The following is a 9,928-nucleotide window of genomic DNA, read 5'->3' on the forward strand; positions in this document are numbered from 1 at the left end:
GAGCCTTCAGTGAAATTTTCGGGAGCCTTCAGTGAAATTTTCGGGAGCGTTCAGTGAAATTTTCGGGAGCGTTCAGTGAAATTTTCGGGAGCCTTCAGTGAAATTTTCGGGAGCCTTCAGTGAAATTTTGGGGAGCCTTCAGTGAAATTTTGGGAGCCTTCAGTGAAATTTTCGGGAGCCTTCAGTGAAATTTTGGGGAGCCTTCAGTGAAATTTTCGGGAGCGTTCAGTGAAATTTTGGGGAGCCTTCAGTGAAATTTTGGGGAGCCTTCAGTGAAATTTTGGGAGCCTTCAGTGAAATTTTCGGGAGCCTTCAGTGAAATTTTGGGAGACTTCAGTGAAATTTTCGGGAGCCTTCAGTGAAATTTTCGGGAGCCTTCAGTGAATTTTGGGAGCCTTCAGTGAAATTTTGGGGAGCCTTCAGTGAAATTTTCGGGAGCCTTCAGTGAAATTTTCGGGAGCCTTCAGTGAAATTTTCGGGAGCGTTCAGTGAAATTTTGGGGAGCCTTCAGTGAAATTTTCGGGAGCCTTCAGTGAAATTTTGGGGAGCGTTCAGTGAAATTTTCGGGAGCCTTCAGTGAAATTTTGGGAGCCTTCAGTGAAATTTTCGGGAGCCTTCAGTGAAATTTTGGGGAGCCGTTCAGTGAAATTTTGGGGAGCGTTCAGTGAAATTTTGGGGAGCCTTCAGTGAAATTTTGGGGAGCGTTCAGTGAAATTTTGGGAGCCTTCAGTGAAATTTTCAGGAGCCTTCAGTGAAATTTTCGGGAGCTTCAGTGAAATTTTGGGAGCCTTCAGTGAAATTTTGGGGAGCCTTCAGTGAAATTTTGGGAGCCTTCAGTGAAATTTTCGGGAGCGTTCAGTGAAATTTTGGGAGCGTTCAGTGAAATTTTGGGGAGCCTTCAGTGAAATTTTCGGGAGCGTTCAGTGAAATTTTCGGGAGCGTTCAGTGAAATTTTCGGGAGCCTTCAGTGAAATTTTCGGGAGCGTTCAGTGAAATTTTGGGAGCCTTCAGTGAAATTTTGGGAGCCTTCAGTGAAATTTTGGGAGCCTTCAGTGAAATTTTCGGGAGCCTTCAGTGAAATTTTCGGGAGCTTCAGTGAAATTTTGGGAGCGTTCAGTGAAATTTTGGGGAGCCTTCAGTGAAATTTTCGGGAGCTTCAGTGAAATTTTCGGGAGCCTTCAGTGAAATTTTGGGGAGCGTTCAGTGAAATTTTCGGGAGCCTTCAGTGAAATTTTCGGGAGCGTTCAGTGAAATTTTCGGGAGCTTCAGTGAAATTTTGGAGCCTTCAGTGAAATTTTCGGGAGCCTTCAGTGAAATTTTCGGGAGCTTCAGTGAAATTTTCGGAGCGTTCAGTGAAATTTTGGGGAGCCTTCAGTGAAATTTTGGGGAGCCTTCAGTGAAATTTTGGGGAGCCTTCAGTGAAATTTTGGAGAGCGTTCAGTGAAATTTTCAGGAGCCTTCAGTGAAATTTTCGGGAGCTTCAGTGAAATTTTCGGGAGCTTCAGTGAAATTTTCGGGAGCTTCAGTGAAATTTTGGGGAGCCTTCAGTGAAATTTTGGGAGCCTTCAGTGAAATTTTGGGGAGCCTTCAGTGAAATTTTCGGGAGCCTTCAGTGAAATTTTGGGAGCCTTCAGTGAAATTTTGGGGAGCCTTCAGTGAAATTTTCGGGAGCCTTCAGTGAAATTTTCGGGAGCCTTCAGTGAAATTTTCGGGAGCGTTCAGTGAAATTTTCGGGAGCCTTCAGTGAAATTTTGGGGAGCCTTCAGTGAAATTTTGGGGAGCTTCAGTGAAATTTTCGGGAGCCTTCAGTGAAATTTTCGGGAGCCTTCAGTGAAATTTTGGGGAGCTTCAGTGAAATTTTGGGGAGCTTCAGTGAAATTTTGGGGAGCCTTCAGTGAAATTTTGGGAGCCTTCAGTGAAATTTTCGGGAGCCTTCAGTGAAATTTTGGGGAGCCTTCAGTGAAATTTTGGGAGCCTTCAGTGAAATTTTGGGGAGCCTTCAGTGAAATTTTGGGGAGCCTTCAGTGAAATTTTCGGGAGCCTTCAGTGAAATTTTCGGGAGCCTTCAGTGAAATTTTGGGAGCCTTCAGTGAAATTTTGGGGAGCCTTCAGTGAAATTTTGGGGAGCCTTCAGTGAAATTTTGGGGAGCCTTCAGTGAAATTTTGGGGAGCGTTCAGTGAAATTTTCGGGAGCGTTCAGTGAAATTTTAGGAGCCTTCAGTGAAATTTTGGGGAGCGTTCAGTGAAATTTTGGGGAGCCTTCAGTGAAATTTTCGGGAGCCTTCAGTGAAATTTTGGGGAGCCTTCAGTGAAATTTTCGGGAGCCTTCAGTGAAATTTTGGGAGCCTTCAGTGAAATTTTGGGGAGCCTTCAGTGAAATTTTGGGGAGCGTTCAGTGAAATTTTGGGGAGTGTTCAGTGAAATTTTGGGGAGCGTTCAGTGAAATTTTGGGGAGCCTTCAGTGAAATTTAGGGGAGCTTCAGTGAAATTTTCGGGAGCCTTCAGTGAAATTTTCGGGAGCCTTCAGTGAAATTTTGGGGAGCGTTCAGTGAAATTTTCGGGAGCCTTCAGTGAAATTTTCGGGAGCCTTCAGTGAAATTTTCGGGAGCGTTCAGTGAAATTTTGGGGAGCCTTCAGTGAAATTTTCGGGAGCCTTCAGTGAAATTTTGGGGAGCCTTCAGTGAAATTTTGGGGAGCGTTCAGTGAAATTTTAGGGAGCCTTCAGTGAAATTTTGGGGAGACTTCAGTGAAATTTTCGGGAGCCTTCAGTGAAATTTTGGGGAGCCTTCAGTGAAATTTTGGGGAGCGTTCAGTGAAATTTTCGGGAGCCTTCAGTGAAATTTTTGGGAGCCTTCAGTGAAATTTTGGGGAGCCTTCAGTGAAATTTTGGGAGCCTTCAGTGAAATTTTGGGGAGCCTTCAGTGAAATTTTTGGGGAGCCTTCAGTGAAATTTTGGGGAGCCTTCAGTGAAATTTTCGGGAGCCTTCAGTGAAATTTTTGGGAGCGTTCAGTGAAATTTTCAGGAGCGTTCAGTGAAATTTTCGGGAGCCTTCAGTGAAATTTTCGGGAGCGTTCAGTGAAATTTTGGGGAGCCTTCAGTGAAATTTTCGGGAGCCTTCAGTGAAATTTATGGGGAGCCTTCAGTGAAATTTTGGGGAGCCTTCAGTGAAATTTTCGGGAGCCTTCAGTGAAATTTTGGGGAGCCTTCAGTGAAATTTTGGGGAGCCTTCAGTGTTTGGGGAGCTTCAGTGAAATTTTGGGGAGCGTTCAGTGAAATTTTGGGGAGCCTTCAGTGAAATTTTAGGGGAGCCTTCAGTGAAATTTTTGGGAGCCTTCAGTGAAATTTTCGGGAGCCTTCAGTGAAATTTTGGGGAGCCTTCAGTGAAATTTTCGGGAGCGTTCAGTGAAATTTTCGGGAGCCTTCAGTGAAATTTTCGGGAGCGTTCAGTGAAATTTTGGGGAGCCTTCAGTGAAATTTTCGGGAGCCTTCAGTGAAATTTTGGGGAGCGTTCAGTGAAATTTTGGGGAGCGTTCAGTGAAATTTTAGGGAGCCTTCAGTGAAATTTTCGGGAGCTTCAGTGAAATTTTCGGGAGCCTTCAGTGAAATTTTGGGGAGCGTTCAGTGAAATTTTGGGGAGCCTTCAGTGAAATTTTAGGGAGCCTTCAGTGAAATTTTGGGGGAGCGTTCAGTGAAATTTTCGGGAGCCTTCAGTGAAATTTTCGGGAGCCTTCAGTGAAATTTTCGGGAGCTTCAGTGAAATTTTGGGAGCCTTCAGTGAAATTTTGGGGAGCCTTCAGTGAAATTTTCGGGAGCCTTCAGTGAAATTTTCAGGAGCGTTCAGTGAAATTTTGGGAGCGTTCAGTGAAATTTTAGGAGCCTTCAGTGAAATTTTCGGGAGCTTCAGTGAAATTTTCGGGAGCGTTCAGTGAAATTTTCGGGAGCCTTCAGTGAAATTTTCGGGAGCCTTCAGTGAAATTTTGGGAGCCTTCAGTGAAATTTTTGGGGAGCCTTCAGTGAAATTTTTGGGAGCCTTCAGTGAAATTTTGGGGAGCCTTCAGTGAAATTTTCGGGAGCGTTCAGTGAAATTTTGGGAGCGTTCAGTGAAATTTTCGGGAGCCTTCAGTGAAATTTTCGGGAGCGTTCAGTGAAATTTTCGGGAGCCTTCAGTGAAATTTTGGGGAGCCTTCAGTGAAATTTTCGGGAGCGTTCAGTGAAATTTTCGGGAGCGTTCAGTGAAATTTTGGGAGCCTTCAGTGAAATTTTGGGGAGCTTCAGTGAAATTTTCGGGAGCTTCAGTGAAATTTTGGGGAGCGTTCAGTGAAATTTTCGGGAGCCTTCAGTGAAATTTTCGGGAGCGTTCAGTGAAATTTTGGAGCCTTCAGTGAAATTTTGGGAGCCTTCAGTGAAATTTTCGGGAGCCTTCAGTGAAATTTTCGGGAGCCTTCAGTGAAATTTTGGGAGCGTTCAGTGAAATTTTGGGGAGCCTTCAGTGAAATTTTGGGGAGCCTTCAGTGAAATTTTGGGGAGCCTTCAGTGAAATTTTGGGAGCGTTCAGTGAAATTTTCGGGAGCCTTCAGTGAAATTTTCGGGAGCGTTCAGTGAAATTTTCGGGAGCGTTCAGTGAAATTTTCGGGAGCGTTCAGTGAAATTTTCGGGAGCCTTCAGTGAAATTTTCGGGAGCCTTCAGTGAAATTTTCGGGAGCCTTCAGTGAAATTTTCGGGAGATTTCAGTGAAATTTTGGGGAGCCTTCAGTGAAATTTTCGGGAGCCTTCAGTGAAATTTTGGGGAGCGTTCAGTGAAATTTTCGGGAGCCTTCAGTGAAATTTTCGGGAGCCTTCAGTGAAATTTTGGGGAGTCTTCAGTGAAATTTTCGGGAGCTTCAGTGAAATTTTCGGGAGCCTTCAGTGAAATTTTCGGGAGCCTTCAGTGAAATTTTCGGGGAGCCTTCAGTTTGGGGAGTGTTCAGTGAAATTTTGGGGAGCCTTCAGTGAAATATTTGGGAGCCTTCAGTGAAATTTTCGGGAGCCTTCAGTGAAATTTTGGGAGCCTTCAGTGAAATTTTCGGGAGCCTTCAGTGAAATTTTCGGGAGCCTTCAGTGAAATTTTGGGAGCCTTCAGTGAAATTTTGGGGAGCCTTCAGTGAAATTTTGGGAGACTTCAGTGAAATTTTCGGGAGCCTTCAGTGAAATTTTCGGGAGCCTTCAGTGAAATTTTGGGGAGTGTTCAGTGAAATTTTGGGGAGCGTTCAGTGAAATTTTTGGGAGCCTTCAGTGAAATTTTGGGGAGCCTTCAGTGAAATTTTGAAGAGCCTTCAGTGAAATTTTCGAGAGCCTTCAGTGAAATTTTTGGGAGCCTTCAGTGAAATTTTCGGGAGCCTTCAGTGAAATTTTCGGAGCTTCCGTGAAATTTTAGGGAGCCTTCAGTGAAATTTTGGGGAGCCTTCAGTGAAATTTTGGGGAGCGTTCCATGAAATTTTGGGGAGCGTTCAGTGGAATTTTGGGGAGCCTTCAGTGAAATTTTCGGGAGCCTTCAGTGAAATTTTGGGGAGCCTTCAGTGAAATTTTCGGGAGCGTTCAGTGAAATTTTCGGGAGCGTTCAGTGAAATTTTTGGGAGCCTTCAGTGAAATTTTGGGGAGCCTTCAGTGAAATTTTTGGGAGCCTTCAGTGAAATTTTGTGGAGCGTTCAGTGAAATTTTTGGGAGCGTTCAGTGAAATTTTTGGGAGCCTTCAGTGAAATTTTTAGGGAGCCTTCAGTGAAATTTTCGGGAGCGTTCAGTGAAATTTTCGGGAGCCTTCAGTGAAATTTTGGGGAGCCTTCAGTGAAATTTTGGGGAGCGTTCAGTGAAATTTTGGGGAGCGTTCAGTGAAATTTTGGGGAGCCTTCAGTGAAATTTTCGGGAGCGTTCAGTGAAATTTTGGGGAGCCTTCAGTGAAATTTTGGGGAGCCTTCAGTGAAATATTGGGAAGCCTTCAGTGAAATTTTCGGGAGCCTTCAGTGAAATTTTGGGGAGACTTCAGTGAAATTTTCGAGAGCCTTCAGTGAAATTTTGGGGAGCCTTCAGTGAAATTTTGGGGAGCCTTCCGTGAAATTTTCGGGAGCGTTCAGTGAAATTTTCGGGAGCCTTCAGTGAAATTTTTGGGAGCCTTCAGTGAAATTTTGGGGGGCCTTCAGTGAAATTTTGGGGAGCCTTCAGTGAAATATTCGGGAGCCTTCAGTGAAATTTTTGGGGAGCCTTCAGTAAAATTTTGGGGAGCCTTCAGTGAAATTTTCGGGAGCCTTCAGTGAAATTTTCGAGAGCCTTCAGTGAAATTTTTGGGGGCCTTCAGTGAAATTTTGGGGAGCCTTCAGTGAAATTTTGCGGAGCCTTCAGTAAAATTATGGGGAGCCTTCAGTGTAATTTTGGGGAGCCTTCAGTTTGGGGAGCGTTCAGTGAAATTTTTGGGAGCGTTCAGTGAAATTTTGGGGAGCGTTCAGTGAAATTTTGGGGAGCCTTCAGTGAAATTTAGGGGAGACTTCAGTGAAATTTTCGGGAGCCTTCAGTGAAATTTTCGGGAGCCTTCACTGAAATTTTGGGGAGCTTTCAGTGAAATTTTTGGGAGCCTTCAGTGAAATTTTCGGGAGCCTTCAGTGAAATTTTCGGGAGCGTTCAGTGAAATTTTGGGGAGCCTTCAGTGAAATTTTCGGGAGCCTTCAGTGAAATTTTGGGGAGCGTTCAGTGAAATTTTGGGGAGCGTTCAGTGAAATTTCGGGGAGCCTTCAGTGAAATTTTGGGGAGCGTTCAGTGAAATTTTCCGGAGCCTTCAGTGAAATTTTGGGGAGCGTTCAGTGAAATTTTCCGGAGCCTTCAGTGAAATTTTCGGGAGCCTTCAGTGAAATTTTTGGGAGCCTCCAGTGAAATTTTGGGGAGCCTTCAGTGAAATTTTTGGGAGCCTTCAGTGAAATTTTCGGGAGCCTTCAGTGAAATTTTCGGGAGCGTTCAGTGAAATTTTGGAGCGTTCAGTGAAATTTTGGGGAGCCTTCAGTGAAATTTTCGGGAGCGTTCAGTGAAATTTCCGGGAGCGTTCAGTGAAATTTTCGGGAGCCTTCAGTGAAATTTTCGGGAGCGTTCAGTGAAATTTTCGGGAGCCTTCAGTGAAATTTTCGGGAGATTTCAGTGAAATTTTGGGGAGCCTTCAGTGAAATTTTCGGGAGCCTTCAGTGAAATTTTGGGGAGCGTTCAGTGAAATTTTCGGGAGCCTTCAGTGAAATTTTCGGGAGTTTTCAGTGAAATTTTGGGGAGCTTCAGTGAAATTTTCGGGAGCCTTCAGTGAAATTTTCGGGAGCCTTCAGTGAAATTTTCGGGATCCTTCAGTGAAATTTTCGGGGAGCCTTCAGTTTGGGGAGTGTTCAGTGAAATTTTGGGGAGCGTTCAGTGAAATTTTGGGAGCCTTCAGTGAAATTTCGGTGAGCCTTCAGTGAAATTTTGGGAAGCCTTCAGTGAAATTTTCGGGAGCCTTCAGTGAAATTTTCGGGAGCCTTCAGTGAAATTTTGTGGAGTCTTCAGTGAAATTTTGGGGAGCCTTCAGTGGAATTTTGAGGAGACTTCAGTGAAATTTTCGGGAGCCTTCAGTGAAATTTTCGGGAGCCTTCAGTTTGGGGAGTGTTCAGTGAAATTTTGGGGAGCGTTCAGTGAAATTTTTGGGAGCCTTCAGTGAAATTTTGGGGAGCCTTCAGTGAAATTTTGAAGAGCCTTCAGTGAAATTTTCGAGAGCCTTCAGTGAAATTTTTGGGAGTCTTCAGTGAAATTTTCGGGAGTCTTCAGTGAAATTTTCGGAAGCGTTCCGTGAAATTTTAGGGAGCCTTCAGTGAAATTTTGGGGAGCCTTCAGTGAAATTTTGGGGAGCGTTCCATGAAATTTTGGGGAGCGTTCAGTGGAATTTTGGGGAGCCTTCAGTGAAATTTTCGGGAGCCTTCAGTGAAATTTTGGGGAGCCTTCAGTGAAATTTTCGGGAGCGTTCAGTGAAATTTTCGGGAGCGTTCAGTGAAATTTTTGGGAGCCTTCAGTGAAATTTTGGGGAGCCTTCAGTGAAATTTTTGGGAGCCTTCAGTGAAATTTTGTGGAGCGTTCAGTGAAATTTTTGGGAGCGTTCAGTGAAATTTTTGGGAGCCTTCAGTGAAATTTTTAGGGAGCCTTCAGTGAAATTTTCGGGAGCGTTCAGTGAAATTTTCGGGAGCCTTCAGTGAAATTTTGGGGAGCCTTCAGTGAAATTTTGGGGAGCGTTCAGTGAAATTTTGGGGAGCGTTCAGTGAAATTTTGGGGAGCCTTCAGTGAAATTTTCGGGAGCGTTCAGTGAAATTTTGGGGAGCCTTCAGTGAAATTTTGGGGAGCCTTCAGTGAAATATTGGGAAGCCTTCAGTGAAATTTTCGGGAGCCTTCAGTGAAATTTTGGGGAGACTTCAGTGAAATTTTCGAGAGCCTTCAGTGAAATTTTGGGGAGCCTTCAGTGAAATTTTGGGGAGCCTTCCGTGAAATTTTCGGGAGCGTTCAGTGAAATTTTCGGGAGCCTTCAGTGAAATTTTTGGGAGCCTTCAGTGAAATTTTGGGGGGCCTTCAGTGAAATTTTGGGGAGCCTTCAGTGAAATATTCGGGAGCCTTCAGTGAAATTTTTGGGGAGCCTTCAGTAAAATTTTGGGGAGCCTTCAGTGAAATTTTCGGGAGCCTTCAGTGAAATTTTCGAGAGCCTTCAGTGAAATTTTTGGGGGCCTTCAGTGAAATTTTGGGGAGCCTTCAGTGAAATTTTGCGGAGCCTTCAGTAAAATTATGGGGAGCCTTCAGTGTAATTTTGGGGAGCCTTCAGTTTGGGGAGCGTTCAGTGAAATTTTTGGGAGCGTTCAGTGAAATTTTGGGGAGCGTTCAGTGAAATTTTGGGGAGCCTTCAGTGAAATTTAGGGGAGACTTCAGTGAAATTTTCGGGAGCCTTCAGTGAAATTTTCGGGAGCCTTCACTGAAATTTTGGGGAGCTTTCAGTGAAATTTTTGGGAGCCTTCAGTGAAATTTTCGGGAGCCTTCAGTGAAATTTTCGGGAGCGTTCAGTGAAATTTTGGGGAGCCTTCAGTGAAATTTTCGGGAGCCTTCAGTGAAATTTTGGGGAGCGTTCAGTGAAATTTTGGGGAGCGTTCAGTGAAATTTCGGGGAGCCTTCAGTGAAATTTTGGGGAGCGTTCAGTGAAATTTTCCGGAGCCTTCAGTGAAATTTTGGGGAGCGTTCAGTGAAATTTTCCGGAGCCTTCAGTGAAATTTTCGGGAGCCTTCAGTGAAATTTTTGGGAGCCTCCAGTGAAATTTTGGGGAGCCTTCAGTGAAATTTTTGGGAGCCTTCAGTGAAATTTTCGGGAGCCTTCAGTGAAATTTTCGGGAGCGTTCAGTGAAATTTTTTGGAGCGTTCAGTGAAATTTTGGGGAGCCTTCAGTGAAATTTTCGGGAGCGTTCAGTGAAATTTCCGGGAGCGTTCAGTGAAATTTTCGGGAGCCTTCAGTGAAATTTTCGGGAGCGTTCAGTGAAATTTTTGGGAGCCTTCAGTGAAATTTTCGGGAGCGTTCAGTGAAATTTTTGGGAGCGTTCAGTGAAATTTTCGGGAGCCTTCAGTGAAATTTTCGGGAGCGTTCAGTGAAATTTTTGGGAGCCTTCAGTGAAATTTTTGGGAGCCTTTAGTGAAATTTTGGGGAGCCTTCAGTGAAATTTTCGGGAGCGTTCAGTGAAATTTTTTGGGAGCGTTCAGTGAAATTTTGGGGAGCCTTCAGTGAAATTTTCGGGAGCGTTCAGTGAAATTTTCGGGAGCCTTCAGTGAAATTTTGGGGAGCCTTCAGTGAAATTTTCGGGAGCGTTCAGTCAAATTTTCGGGAGCGTTCAGTGAAATTTTGGGGAGCCTTCAGAGAAATATTCGGGAG

At 44.4% G+C, this 9,928-nt stretch overlaps 1 protein-coding gene across 1 annotated transcript in view; it reads left to right on the plus strand.

The window, feature by feature from the left end:
- LOC137658048 (cytochrome P450 2L1-like) overlaps positions 1–9,928 on the plus strand; it is a 216,513-nt gene that overhangs the window by 114,758 nt on the left and 91,827 nt on the right. The window lies entirely within an intron of this gene.

This window comes from Palaemon carinicauda, chromosome 1 (assembly GCF_036898095.1).
Source record: "Palaemon carinicauda isolate YSFRI2023 chromosome 1, ASM3689809v2, whole genome shotgun sequence".
NCBI classification, from domain to species: Eukaryota; Metazoa; Arthropoda; class Malacostraca; order Decapoda; family Palaemonidae; genus Palaemon; species Palaemon carinicauda.